This window comes from Nyctibius grandis, chromosome 14 (assembly GCF_013368605.1).
Source record: "Nyctibius grandis isolate bNycGra1 chromosome 14, bNycGra1.pri, whole genome shotgun sequence".
Taxonomy (NCBI): domain Eukaryota; kingdom Metazoa; phylum Chordata; class Aves; order Nyctibiiformes; family Nyctibiidae; genus Nyctibius; species Nyctibius grandis.
The window spans coordinates 4,010,732-4,025,891 of record NC_090671.1 but is presented as its reverse complement, the minus strand read 5'-3'; the positions used below and the strand labels follow the sequence as shown (position 1 = coordinate 4,025,891).

Genomic DNA, 15,160 nt, shown 5'->3' with positions numbered 1-15,160 from the left:
TGGGCCCCGACACCGCCCCTCACACACCTGAGCCCGCTATGGGCCCTGACACCCCCCCCCTGCCCCGAGGAGCCCCCCCGGTTCTGAGGGGCGGCCCCGGCCCGGGACCCCCCGCAGCCTTCGCTCCTGGCGGGGCCGCGCAGGCGGCTGAATTGAACGCCGATGCTTCAGGGAGCGCGATCGATGAGGCGGCACCGCTCTGTCTTGCCTGGCCTGAACCGCCAGGCTGGGTAGTCGAGCGCCGATGCCTGTTCCCGTCCTCATTCCCGCCCTCCCGCCCGCGGCGGGCAGGCCGTGGAGCCGATCGCCGAGCGGCCGCGCGATTGGCCGCGCCTGGCAGGGGGAGCCGCACCTCGGGCGGCGGCGGGGCCGTGGCAGGAAGCGGCGGGGCCGGAGCCGGGGCCGGGCCGGCGGACACCCTCCTGCCCTGCTTCCCTCTTCCCTGCTGGGTGCCGCAGACGTGGCCTGCTGCCGCCGGCCGGCACCAGGTGAGGCGCGGGGTGGGGGGAGCCGCGGCCGTGAGGCGCAGGCGGCCGCAGGCACCGGCTGAGGGGGCGCGCGCGGCGGCTTCGCCTCTGACAGGCGGGTCCCGCCGGGGTCAGGCAGCGGTTTGGGGGCTGAAAAAAGCACTTTCTCGCTGTCCCGGCGGCGCGGGGCGCTCGCTGCCGGGCCGGGGGGTGCCGGGTGTCCCGGGGGCACCTCACGGCGAAGCTCCCCGGGGGCGCGTCCGCGGCGGGGCCCGCCCGCCCGCTCCCCCGGACCTGCTCGGGGCTGGGGCAGCTGCCTCCGGGCTTTGAGAGGGGTCCTGGGGGTGTGCGAGCCCCCCGGCCAGCTGCGCTCTTCGTGCGGCGGCTCTGGTGCTGGGGGGTGAGGCAGGGGATGGGGGGCAGCTTCCCAGCAGCTTGTGCTGGTTTTTGTAGGACTTCTGTCGCAGCCCCTCGTGTGCTGAGCTGTCCCGAGTTTACTTGCTGTGGTCGAGGAGCTCAGTGGGAAGTTAGAGCTCCAGGACAGGAGCTACAGCGCGTTACAGTCACCTGTGCGGAGGGGGAAGCGCTTCAGTGGGAGAGTGGATGTGAAGAGAGGAGGGAAAGCGGCTGCGTTTCCTTTGCCTGCAAGCTAGGGACACTTACCGCTGGGATAAACGGCGTTTGGCCATAAAGATTACCCCTCCGATTTGTTTGGGCAAGTAATTTGAACAGTATTAGTACTGGCCTAGTGAAATTCAAGTGAAAAGGGGAGCCTGGTTACCATCAGCTTTCTTTAAAGTGAGTTGGATGTAATTACGTGGGTCTGGTTTTAGCAGATGTATCTGTCCTTGTAATGACATCAAGAAATGATTTACTGTAGGTGCTGAATGTCATCTAGCAGTACTCGTATTTGCGTGGGAAGGAGAAAGAAGGAGGACACTAGGCAAGTATGAAGCTCTTAGAATTGTGTTTTATATATATCTCCTCGTGCCTTTTTTTTTCCTTCCCCCCAAGCACACAGGTAGAATCTCCTAATCCTGTAACTATGATACTTCCAAAATTTAGTAGCTACTCAGTAGCCCTTGTAGCTCCATGTTTTCTCCTGGTCACTTACGCAGCGTGGGCAGATTTGAGCAGCTCGGTGCCAGATTTGCTGTCTGCAAACAGGGTGTTCTCCTCAGGGTTGTGTACCAGGGTATGTATGATCTTGTAGGTGTGTGGAGTACTCAAGCTCAGCACACAGTCTAGTGGCAGCTGCCATGTTTGTTTAAAAACAGCAGAACAGGTGGTGCTGGTATGGCCTCCCCGCTGTGCAGAAGCCTTCTCCTAGCAGGAGGACTTACCCAGGCAGTGGGAGAGCTGTGCTCAGCTCTGCTTTCTGTCCAAGAGGATTTCAAATTGCGTTGCCCACCTTACGGGATAGAGATCGAAATAAGAAGCTGAAAGCAGTTCAGGGTTATGGATCAGTGGGGGATGCTCCTCACCTCTCTTGCAGAAGCTTACTCTTCCACAGTACACAACGTGATTAAAAGTTAACTGGCGAAGAGCACAGCAGGGGTATGACACTGCTGACCGCAGTTTATGGTCCTCATGTTTGGGTGAGGATAAGAGGGCTCCAAACTGTTCTCCAAGGTCTGCTTACATATTTTCAACAAATGATTAGAATGCTGCAATGCTTCGAGTGATGTAGCTTATTTGGTAGTGGCCATTAGTTTATTGTATCTGGTACTAGACTTACTAGAGTACACATGGTGGTATTTCTGCATTGATAATGGATTGTTTGTGGAGAGAAATAATACACCACACTTGTTCCTCTCTGTTTATGTCTTTAAAACTGTATTACTTCTGGTAGCTAGCTAATTCTGAGTTCTCGGGGAGTAATATAACAATACAGGGAGTGTTTTAAATGTAAATATCTGTTCACAAACTCTCTTTTAACATTGAAATTCATACAAATATCTGACAACCTAATTCTTTTATGTACTTGCAGTGAGGCTGCAAACTGCTCATGTCTGCATTAATGTATAGTTTTTTCAGGTTTTGTCAAATCAAGATTTCTTAGTTACCATATAGCTCATCATAGAACTTCCTCTGGCATCTGATTTGAGGAGAACTTGAGCTAGGTTGTTTCCATCTTCCCTTCCCAATATGGACGTTTTCAGATTGCAAACTAACTCTGCCATGTGTGTTACTTACAGTGATTCTCTATGTACTTCCCTTTTGCTTTGTTACATTCATTATCAGTTAAACAGGATCCTTGCAAGTCAAAACTTTTAAAGATTAGATATTTCTACTTATGTACATTCTGAATATGGATCTTGTATCAACAGGCTTTTGCTGTTAGATTTATTTTGCATAATAGGGGTGGTCTTTCAACAGAACTGGGCTCTGTCCCTTCTGACTAATTAGCTGTCTTGCCTGTGAGAGAAACCCCTGTTTGTGTGTAGCTAGCCTGGAGTTTGCTGGGCTCACACGCGCTGTTCAGGAAACCCTGTGCCTGGGGAGCAGCGTCAGTGAAGTTTCCTGCACAAAGGGTGGGATCAGCGAGTTTGAATCAGGAACCCAGGCTAGTTGTTTTCTCCATTTACAGATTTTTGTTCCAGGTTGTTCTGCAGCCTCGTGAAATGCTGCAACATTCAGGTTATGGGAAATGGCAGGGGAGGAGGTGTTCATGGAACACTTTCAATTTTATTTATTTGTTGATTTACAGGAAAAAGAAATCTTTGTGTCTAGAAGCTTAATGTTTTTAAACAGAAAACAGTTCTTTTGTTTTATGACAGAGTTCAGATTCTTCTAACAGAACCTCTCTATGGTTTAGTCGCAGCATTTACAGCAAACTGGGTTTGAATAAAAGTGCAATTTTGGGATTAAAGATACTCAAGAAGTGGACTTTATAAAATTAGATTTCAGCACATGCTCAGCTTTTTTTAGTAGATGTGCTTTTACACAACAGGAGGAAAAAATCACAGTAGTAAACCCAAAAGAGTGTTTTATTTTATGCTTATTATTTTCAAACTACTTCCTTATTTGAAGGCCATTGATTAAACCAGAGCGATCTGATTGCCTTTGGCTCAGTGCTGTGTAATAAACATTATGCAATTGCATTGCGCCTGCTTGTTCATTAGCTCTTCCAAGGGTGGCTCGGTGAGTTTTCCGGGCACTGTCTTGTTATCGCGCTCTGAAATCACTGTGGTAGGTTTGTTTTAATTTATTGAGTGAAACGTATTCTAGAAAGTATTGATCTGATAAATCCAGGGTTCCTTACAGATGTGAGGTAAAAAGAAGGAAATCTCTCTTCCTATTTTTACATAGGTAGCACACATTCTGACTTCTCGTTTTGATCTGCTGGCTGTGTTACAGCACACGATGTGCACCACTTAAAATCATCATTGGTATTGCACGCCAGGAACTGTAATCTATGTGAACCTCAGTTCCTAATTAATGAGGATGAAAGTTGAAATAGAAATTAAAGTAAATTAATTGGGTGTGGTCGTCCCATCTCCTGAGCTACTGAAGGACGTTGGAAATCTGAGTGCCCTCCTAGCTGGTTATGATGCTGCGGCAGCTTCTGTTGGATCTCGTAAAGCCCCACTTCACAGCATTAAAGAGCAATGCTTCTAACGTGACTTCTCGTCTTTATTCTGTAGAACTATATCACAGGTATTTAATTTTTACTTCCTGTTGGAAATGTGAAAAAGATGTGTTTGTAAAGGTCAGTAGGTTTTGCTCTCAGATAGAAGAAACCTGGAGTACTGCTGGTATTTTATTTGTTCTTAAACAAGTCGCTGAAGTGAATTCAAATAAATTGTTGAAATCAGGTTGCCTAGGTGGCTTGGGGGAGGTTGTTCTTACTGAGGATGGCAAAGAATGCATTTGATTTGAGCGGTTTGGAAGTTTTCTTGTTTATATACTTATCCTTGTGTTTGTGTTGTCTTACTGGACTTTCCCTTTGTGTAAGAAATTGTTAGTTTAATTTGTAAGGGCAGGGAAATTTCAAATTTAATATAGGGAGCTTACAAAACAAGTTTGTCTGAGTTGTTAATGAAGTCAGCACTTATGCCCTTGAACAGGTAATAGCTTGATGTTGATGTAATTACTATTTTTTTCCCCACCCTGAATATTAGGTCAAAATGGACTCGGGTTTATTTCGAATTTAATGAAACCAATAGTTATGTGGGAACGCGCGGTTGCATGCCTTCCTACATGGCTACGGAAGACTTTCAAATAAGGACATTCTCACTGTTTGTTCGGCGTATTAATTTCAGTCTGTCTGAATATTAGTATAATTAGGCATAGTTTGATCATGGGGGTTAATTGGGCAAATTTCAGAGGAACCGCTCTTCATCAGGTTGCCTTTAAAGTTTCGGACTAGTGAATTCCCCCCATTTGCCCCCCCTTCTGCGGTCGCCCTGTTAATTATGATGCTGAGTTACCTGAGAGACCAAATAATTCCTCAAAAGAAGGGCAAATGATGACCTTGGTGTGCCGTGTTTTCAGGCTTTCATGACTTTGCTTTGACAGAAGCAGCTTTTATGCTGCGGGTTGCTCTGTCTTTGTGAAGAGAGGGAAAGGTGTTTGTACTTCATCTGAGAAATTGTCACTTCAAGAGTGGAGATGTTAACCCCAAAGTCCTGGATAAACTCCCATCTAGGAAACTGTACCCTGCCTGCTGCATTTTCCTGTAGCCTAAAATGCATACGTGGGTTTGCTTTGGTTTAGTTTTGTTTTTTTACCTTTCTCACTAACTCCTCTCCAGAATTACCGTGATGCAGAACGTGGCAGATGCCATGTTCCAGAGTAGCTGCTTTCCAGCACCAAGAGGAGTGAATCTTGTGTGTAGCATACATATTTTCACATACATTAAGCAGTTTAGGATGGAAGGTGTTATGACTATGAGATACTATAATAATTTTATGAGCAGGATGTCTTTATTAGATTGGAATTGATGAATGTGTGCCAAATTTTGTGCTTAGGGAGTCTGCTTCTGGAGAAATGCAAATAGTGTGCTCACTTCCTACATTAAAACTTTTTTTTTCTTTTTTTTCCTTAATTTTAAATAAGTGATCTGCGATTCTGTTGCACAGAACCTGGCGTAAAATTGAGCCGATTTATTTAGGGTTGCCCTTGAACATTGTGAGTGTTTAAGCCAGATTTACAAGAATATAGTCACTGATGATTCATGTTGAGATGATGGTTTTTTTCCTTGTAATGGAACATATGGGAGTACGTAGCATATGGTACTGCTGAAGATGGTTAAACGCAGAGCACTGATTTATTACACAGCAAAAAGAGTTTGGATTTTTAGTCTAACGCTGAGCAGAAAGCTTTGTAAACAGCTCTGGCTGCTGGTTTGCAGTGGATGCACTGCTGTGGTGTAGTGGTAAATTTTCAAAGAATTCCTTTAAATGAGAACAGCGTTCTTCCAAATGCTGTGTACGTGCCCGTTGCACCGGAGTGAATGTATGAACTCACGGGATGTTTCAGTAAAGGAGAGGGGACTGGGGTTTTTTTTTAAGGACTGGAACATCTTTGAATGTATTGCTGCAGCAGCTCTGCCTCGACAGCCCGCCTTGCCTTTCAGCCATCCAGAGGGATGTTTATTTTCTTACGATTCAGTCTCGCTCTGTGGGATGACAACTTAAAAACTGAAATCCTTTCTGTCTTGTATGGGAAGTAGAGGTATTAAGAATTTGTCAATACATAGTTTTCATCCAGTCTTACCAACCAAAACATCTTCCTTCTGTCTTTTGGGGTGTTTTTTTTTTGTCTTCACATGACTTCTGGAGGGTTTTTATGGTGAGGTGGGTGGAGGAGGAAAATGTACACCTTGCTCCTTCTAGTGCACGAGGGAAAGTGTAATAAAGTGCAGTTACAGAGAACGTAAATTCCAGTCTATTTCCTTGTGCTCTCCTGCATTTCTGTTCATCTTCTAGATGATTATAATCTCTTCAGAGCATGCATCACTTCTGCTGTGGCTTTGTAGGTCTTACTGCAATGTAACTGAAGCTCACAGGTGCTGTAGGAATAGAGATAATAATAGTTGGTTGTAAGAGTACATTGATTAAGCTTTTTCAGAGATGATTTAAGCAATAAATAAATGGTGTTTGCATTTGTTTTTCTAATGAAAAACTTGACTCTAAGTTATTTGTAAACGTTAAAGTACTGGTTAAACCAGACTTTATGCCAAATTGGGTATTGTTTTTGTTAGGCCAAAGATATATAATATCTGTAAGAAAGAATATATATGCGCTCTCAGATTTTAATTTATTTGCATAAAAATGAGAGGAGTCATTTATTTCTTACTTGGTTTATGATAATCTGCCTTTCAATTTAGGGCTTCTTGTGTGTTTCTTTCTGCTTATTTTGACCGGTTCAGGTAAAGTTTAAGTATGCTGTGTCCTTAAAAAAAAAAGATTTGACATCATATTAAAAACTGATGTTATTTAATAAAAGGAAGTAGTATCTATCGTTGAGGGAATTAACTAATGACCTCTTGCTGCCATCGCCTTCAGGATCTTAGATCCTCCCTGTGCTTGCCTCATTCTTAGTCATAGATTGGAAAAGGAAAACAGGCTTTTTTCCCCCCTCCCAACTCTTCAGCAGTTTCTCAACTTCAGATGAACTGATTGTTGACCTAAACCATGTGAATAAACTGAAGTCAAGAAAATATTCCCTTTCCACTTGCAGAATGTTCTCCTGTGATTAAAAATTACATAGCATGTCAATTAGTCCCCAGTTTTAACCTGTACACAGAGTATTTTTTAAAAAGTAATAGCCTCAAATGAATTTTAATTTATAACATTTTTTAATCTTAACATAGGTTGTAGTTTCAGTTTTAACTCTAAGCTTCTTTTAAAATAGGGGGAAAAACATTTCTTATCTGGAAAGTATGCAAGTGGCAGAGCAGATAAGATAATTGAGACCTAAATGTGAGCTGGGATGGAAACAGTCTCTGTGAAGAGTCAAGTCTCATCAGCTTTGCCACGGTCGGGCGATGCTTTAACACATACTAATGCAATGAGTTTTGTCATCCTGGGGAGAACGCAGTGAATTCTGCCTCTGCTGCTGCTGTTGCATTAAGAGATGTGAGCCTTTAGCTGGAGTGTTAGAGGCTCATGTTTTCATAGTCAGGAGTCTTATGTTCGTTTGGGAAGTAGTCGGCCAAAAATAGGAAGATTTTATGGCTCTCTTGCCTGTAACCACATTTTGCTCCTAAAGTGAGGAATAGAAATAAAAAAACTTCCCAACTTGTTGTTCCACTCAGGCAGTTGTTCCTCAAAATTGCTTGTGTACGTTGCTGCGTGGTGTCTGTGGAGGATGCCCACGGAAGATAACAAGCTTTTCATTTTCAGCTCTTCCCGTAGAGGAAAAGCTCCTGTTACGGTTGCAAAGGTTGTGTTAGCACTTGATGGCCCGGGTGGGCAGGAGGTAGTAATGCCTGTGTCTAAAACTAGAATAAATGAGTAACTGTTGGAATGACTTTTTTACTATGTGAAGTCTTATTTTTACTTTGTTTACTTTTAACTCTGCTTTTGCAATTTTCAAGGTGGTATTTTGGGGTTGTTTTACCAGAAAGTACGTAATTTCAAATGAAGTTATACTCTTAGGGAAGCAGGCATTAGAGGATTTTTGCTACAAAATCAATATTGGGCTTAGTATTTTGCTGCAGGAAGTGTAGTCTAGGAATTAGACCTGCTGCAGGTGTTGGAAGCTGTAATCTAGAAAATGACCTTGCTCTTTGTAGCACCATATGAACATGACATAAATGAAAATATACTTAACTTATGCATTTGAGTGCTGCAGAAATTGCAAGTAAATGCGTGATATATGATAGCAGTTCAAATCCTAAAGGCTGACTGAATATTAACTTGGACAACGGCCCCAGATTCCAGGTGTGTTGGGGACCTTTTCTATGTTCCAGGTTTTCAGCTGTATGTTGTAGTGAGATTTCTGCCAGTCTGACCATGATCATTTAGCGTCTCAGAAAGCTGCTGACTAAGGCTTGTCGTTTTATTTTCTTTCTCCTGGCCACCTGAGTGTTTTAGAAGAACATTGTTTATATTTTTGAGCGGTCTTGCTGTTTCTAGATATGCCGAGCCCAAACCAGCCAGAGGTGGTCAGATGAGATTGTGGTCTGATCTGTTACACGGTTTGTGTTGGATCCAGGCACTGGAGACATCCAGAGAGGCAGAGGGACAAGAACCTGGGTCTGCTGACATGCAAGCTGGTGACTGAAGCCCTAGGCTACCAATGCAGCTCTGCTGGTGTTTAAGGTCAACTCCTTGCAAATATTTTAGGAAGGCTTATATTCAAATGCTATTTATAAGACAAGACTAATTTCTTTCTTCATAATGATGGCCTTTTGACTGATGACAGGAATGGAATCTGGAAGACCTGGATTCTGTATGCCACTAGTCAGCTGTGTATCCACTGGGAAGTTGTTTGCTAGCTTTCTACCTCAGTTTTTTATCTGTATTTAAATGAAAAAAAAAAAAAGGTTGACTAATACCTGCCTCACAAGGCTATGAGAGCACAGTTAGTAGCCTCGTGCTGTGAGATCTTTGGAAAACACTATAGGAATGTTCAAGGGGCTTATTATGGTTAAGGCCCTCGCAATGAGAGAACTGGTTAAGCCTGGGTTATTGTTAGACCATTCATTAAGGAGTCTTAATAGCTGAAGCTGTGATAGTAGCTGTTCCTGGCTTCACCTTCGGTTGCCCTGGGTAGATGCAGACTGCTGCAATCCCAGAGCACTGCAGTGGTCTGGGTAGAACTAGAGCATATGCATTCATGTTTGAGTCCGCCTTGAGCGCTTCATTTCTATTTCACGGCTGGTTTTGCATGCAGGTCATGCTGTAGCCTAAGTGAATTTTGGCAGTTTAACATCGTGATGATCACTTATCCTGCCACTAGTGAGCCCTTAGCACCGTCTTGCCAAAAGAAATACTATATATTCAGCTGAATTTTTCCTGTGTATCTGCCTGACTCTTTAAATCTGCGATGTTTTCACTTTGTAAATTGGACAAAACATTAAAAAAATGTATTAGGCAACAGAAATTTTAGTACTTGGTATTGAAAGGTGTAAACCAAATATTAAAAGCCTCTTAAGATTTAGCGATCTTCACCTGTGAAACTTTTGTGTGAATGCTCATGTTGTAGCTTTTAAAAATTCATTTAATAGTACATTTATAAAATATCTGTCAGAATTTTATCCTTTCTGACCAGCATTGTAATAAGCAACTATGCAAGAAAAGGAGAAAAAACCCATTTTAGGAAAGACTAGATATCAGAGCTTTTTCCAAAAACTAAATAATCTTGCCAGTCATTAGCAATGGTATCTTATTAAACTTTAATAACTTTCTTAAAATTCAGCAGTGCCACACTGATGTATTTGAAAGTCGAGATCCAGCCTTGACAACTGAGACCTATATCCAGACATTTTTATTTGTCAAAGGAGTTTCATCTTGTCATGATTATATACATAAGATGTTTTCTGTGTCTTGACAGATTTTAAATGTGTTGACTAAAAGAAAAATACAAACTCGGATTCCTCTTGAAACACAAGGCTTGAGGAGGTAGGGATCAGGGGTTTGGGAGCATGAAATTGTGAGTTCTAAATCATGAGTCTGTAAATTAACATGATTTTTAAGCTGATGTTACTGCTGAATTAAAACCAGCTCTTACTCTAGCCTCTCCTTTCTCCCATGCCGTTGTGTTGGCACAAACCTTTGTGCTACCAAAGTGTGATACAGACTAGGAAACTGATCCAGCTGCAAAGTAACCATGGGTAGCAAAGCCAGAGGTCTGGGGGTCGGAATGGACAGATGGGGAATGAGGATGGGGCTGGAGGGTAGAAGCTTCCCCCTAGGGAAGTAGGGGCAGTACTGCTAAATTATACTGTGAGTTATCTTTTGTTAAAATAAATAAATAAATAAAAATACACCCAAAAAAAAAAAAACCAAACCCCATACCACTGCTGAATTTAAGTTAATGAGTAGATTAGCCAGTTTCACTTTCTGTTTCTTGTGCATTAGCTGGGTCTAGCAGCATGGGTGGTGTCTTGGGCTGCAAACTGCAGGGGAAAACTTGAACCAGAATCAGCATGCCCTCTTTTCACTGTATTTTACCTTGTTTTCTGAAGTGCTTTTTTAGGAAACCCAAGTTTGGTGCTTTATAGTACTTGCACCTGCCTTTTTCTTTAAAGGGTGTTGTGTTCAGGTGTGTAATATAAACAAGGAAAGGCTTTTTTGAAAGGCTGACTTATTTAGCTGCATGTTAGTTGTTCAGTGTTTTATAGCTTACATAGAAAAATATCCCTGCCTTAGGAAGTGGGAGAAGACCCCAAGCAGAATGCTTGTCTCAGGCACTGAGAATACTGGCTAGAAGATAAGATGCGTAAGCAAACGGGTATTGCCAAACACAAAGTTTTATTTCATACTTCAGATATACAATGGCTTTTTAAATTGTCAGGTTCTGGCACCTGGAATCGTGAAGGTGAAAAGTTATTTCTTAATATTAAGTCCTATTTGTTCTTGAAGTGTGAGAAATACTGGCAGTACATAACCAAGAACCTAACATTAGAAAAGGAAGCACCAATGCATATTCATTTTCTTCAAATAGACTGTTTGTTTCATTAATACAAATGAGGGCGGTTTCTATTTGTTTGCTTTTTTCTTTAGGAAGATCTTTAGTTTAGGTAAGCAGTACAGCACCACAGAAAACTGTGAGCCTTGCTAAGCGTACCTGGCTTCCAAAGCCATCTGGGGAATTTGTGGTGAGTGTGTGAAGGATAAAACAACTCAGTTAAAGAACATTTGGCTTCTGGTGGCAGGGCTTCCCCATCCAGAGAGCATTTGCAGCTGTTGTCAGTCAAGTTGTGGGTAAGAGTCTCAAGGATGTGTAGAGAGGAAGTCAAAGAACTTTCGTATTTATGATCTCTGTCTTCCCGGTTGCCTTAAAAAGGACAGCTGAATTTGTGTCATCATTCATAAATGAAGAACTCTTGCAAAGTTCAGCTGAACGCTTAGTGCCTGGATGAAACTCCCTTTGCATCCTCTGCTTTTGTATTCCTGCAGCTCAAAAGCTGTGCAGGAGATGGTGAGATTGTGTATGTGGAGAGTTATCGCTCTCATCTTGGGTGCCTGGCAGAAGGAACTTCCTAGTGCTGACTGCTAAGGTTGCAGAACCACAAGTGTTTGCTACTACTATTAGTAGAAGGGGGATGTAGGGTGGAATCTACCTCCTCCCGGCTGAGGACTGATTTAAGAAAAGTGTTGCAAAGCTCAGACTGACTTAATGAAACGGATGGCTGTCTTTCCGGTCACCAGGGGTCTGTCCTAGTTGGGGCAAGCAGCTAGGAGGAGTTTTGGGGGTTGGTTTGTTCTGTTTTTTAAAAATTAGGGTATTTAAAACCAGGCTTTTGCACTTTGGTGGTTAACTGGTGGCCGGGGAGCTGCGTTTATGTGCAATAGGGAAGGTTTTGGTTGCTGTTTGGGTGTGTGGCACAGGCTGTCAGGGCTGCTGTGCCCAGTTCCCTCTGGAGGGGGGTTCGGATGAGCTGTATGACCTGGAGCCATCTCCTGGGCTCAGTGGGATTTTAATTGCTCTTTTTAGTGTCAGGGTACTAGTAGTGCACAAAATTTTTTTAATAACTATTGTGTGATTTATTCTGTCTTCTCAGAGGAAAAACTGTGTGCGATGTAGAGGGGTTTTTCTGTTCATGAATTTGTGCCTCTTTGTTAGAGAGGGCAGGTCAGGGAAGAGCCCATTGCCTTTTCACTGGAAGCTTGCAAAGATTTTTGGAGGGTCTTTGCTGCTTTTATATATCACTGTGATGTCTAGGGCCACCTTTTGAGTGGGACATCTGCACAATTGAGTTTTACATTATCCTAGGTTTCCTTTGTTTTTTCTCCTTCACTCTCTGTCGCTATCCTCCCTTCTTATGTTTTATGTACCAAAAGTGAAGATCAAATACACTTAAAATGTTATGTTCTCCTTAAAATGTTGCATGTTGGAGGGGGTTGATCCCTGTATTGACATAGCAGCAAGATAAATTGAACGTGCTGGTGTTCTGCAATGAGATATATTAAAAAAAAATTAATGAGACATCTGGGTGGAGGGAGCAAACCTCAGAAATGAAAATTGCTTTTCTATTTTATGACCAGTCAAAATATTTTGGAACTAAAAGCAAAATTGAAGTTGAGTAAATTGTTTGGTTTTTTTTTTAAACCACTTGTACTAAGAGCTTATTTTATGTAATTACTGGGGCGTGACTTTAACTTCTGGGCAGGACTTTGTGGCTTGTTAGCATCAAGTTCAGCCTCTGATGTTGCAATGAAGAAGGAAGTGAGCGTGTGTGTGCTTGGGGAGGGGGAGAACGAAGCATTTCTGCTTAGCCACATAAGGTGGGAATTGCAGCTTGCCGGTTATTTTTAGCTTCTAACTAGCTCATTGTGAATGTCACTCTTTTTTTTTTTTTTTCTTTTTTTCCTTTTCAGTCAGACTGTTTGGTAAATGAAGTTGTCGGTTGTTGTGTTGAAGAACTTTTCATACCAAAATACACTTAAACATATACGACTTCTTCACCCCAGTTTTATTCGTTAAACCTCCAAAGCTGCAGGACTGGGTGTGATGCATTTTGCAAGTATCTCTGCTGTTGATTTTTGCATCCATAGCTAAGAACACAAGCATGGTAAGGGTAGTAAGGAAAGGTGAGACCTTACGGATCAGCCTCTGTAGCTGGAGAAACACAGAAGCTTAATTAAAGGAAAAAAGTAAAGGTAGTTGATCTGATTTTGCTCCCTCCTTGCAAAGACATGCAACACTGTGTTCATAAGGACGTTTTCATGGGTAGGAGGGAGAGGCAGAAGATACCATCAGTTTCCATCAGTGTGTTTTCCAGTCACTTGCTGTAGCAGTGATTCATTTTTTGTTGGGTTGTTCATCCTGGCCTGAAAAGAGACATATAGAATGTTTCCATTTTAAGCTCTTCACCATAATGGGTGAATAAACTTACCCTTCCTCTGTTGATTTTTGCCACAGTGGGTGAGCTTTCCTTCCTGGGATCAGTCTGTTTTGCTGCACTGGCCTAAAACATCCACCCTCTGAAAGCTCTCGGTGTGCTATCAGAACACCAATGGGAGAAAATGTTCTAACCGTTTTGTTTCAGGGTTGCTGATCTTAAAATGCACTGTTAAAAATGACAAGTTTTTAAAACCCATACAGCAATGTTTTCCTGGCTCCCTGCCTCTTCCCCCCCCTCCCCCATATTAGATGCATTAAAGGCCACCAAAACTCATCAATCCCCAAGTTAAGTGCATAGCCATGTGCGTTTGCTGCAGCATTAATAGCATTTATTTCAGGCTTTCTTAAAGAAAATTAAGAAAGTTTTTCATAGATGGAAGCCCTCTGCCAGCCGTGCTAAGTACCACGCAAGCAGCAGTAGTGCATGGATGCTTTTTCTGCACCAGGTAGTATCCTTCAGCCTCTGGTAACAAGAAGGAGCCAGGGAATGCTGAGTTGTCTCCTGGTCTTTGGTTTGAGTGCCAGTTGTACAGATTGTGGGGCTGCCCTTTGTGAGAAATAGCTGTAAACCCATCAGCTCATTTCAGAAAGGCTGCTAAACAGCATTTGGAGTTTAGGTACTGTCCGTGTCTGCTGACCTGTCACAACAGCTCTTAAAACCAGCGATGATCAGAAGAGATTAAAAGCTTTCTGTGTGCAGGGGAAGGTACCCGCTATGATTTTGGGAGTGAAAAGCAGAGGTAGATACGGCTCATGGTGACATGACGGTGAAATGCTGCCATATTGGGGTACCAAGGCATATAGTTTCTGTCCTGATTTACTCATAAACAGTGAGTTTTGAGATTATTTTTATACTGCTTTAAACTGTCTCATGCTGACTCAGTTTGGCTATGAAAGTCTGAAGACTTCTGGAGCAAGGTTTCCTCTTGTCAGCAGAACTGCTGTATCCTAGATATCGGTTTTTCCTCTGTTACCAAAACGTTTCTTTTCATGTTAATCTTGAAGGATCTGCTTCTCTCACTGTCTTTTTCTTTCCCCAAAGATCAGTTCATTCACCGTGCTCACATTAGGCTCTATCTTTGCAAATATCTTTGTGGTGGCTCTTTTACATTTTCTGCTTAAGAAGCTACATTGAAACCTACAGTGTCTGATATCAAATAAGACAGACTGATGGTGAATGCTTTCCATTGCTGTTTGCATGAACCAACTCTGGAAGGAAGTACAAGGCATTTCCAGGCCCACAGAGGCAGCAGTATATGTAACAGCTAAATTCCTTGTAGCTTTTCCAGAATCTTTATATAGTAATCTGGGCATATTCCACTGTTTTCAGAAGCAGCTCTAAAATTTTATCCTCCCTCCTAAATTACATGCCAAATGATGCATTTACTGAATTGAATCAAGAAACCTCCGGTGGTTCAAATGGAAATCTTGAACCCATATGTAAGGCTGCCAAATTTATCTGCTGGAGTGTGTAACGTACAGCAGGTAGTTAAGAAGCTCTGCTGTCTGGGTTGGGACTGACTAAAACCCAGATCTCAAAGCCCCAAAACTTCCCATGACGAATGCATACCAGAAAACAAACAAAATTTTGCTGTGGGATATGTTTAAATAGCTTCTGCGCATTAGAACACTTGCTGGCCTGTAATTAATTTCAATTATGATATATTTTC

General features: G+C 42.7%; 1 protein-coding gene across 5 annotated transcripts in view; it reads left to right on the top strand.

Moving 5' to 3' along the window:
* Positions 1-341: 341 nt before the first annotated feature.
* TAOK3 (TAO kinase 3) overlaps positions 342-15,160 on the top strand; it is a 93,649-nt gene continuing 78,830 nt past the window's right edge. For 3 of the 5 annotated variants that reach the window (XM_068412406.1, XM_068412400.1, XM_068412405.1), the window contains exons 1-2: positions 342-488; positions 1,348-1,410. The gene's annotated coding sequence lies outside the window, so the exon portion shown is untranslated. Of the gene's footprint in view, positions 489-1,347; positions 1,415-15,160 lie in introns of all 5 variants that reach the window. The other 2 variants (XM_068412402.1, XM_068412401.1) reach the window with 2 other exon arrangements.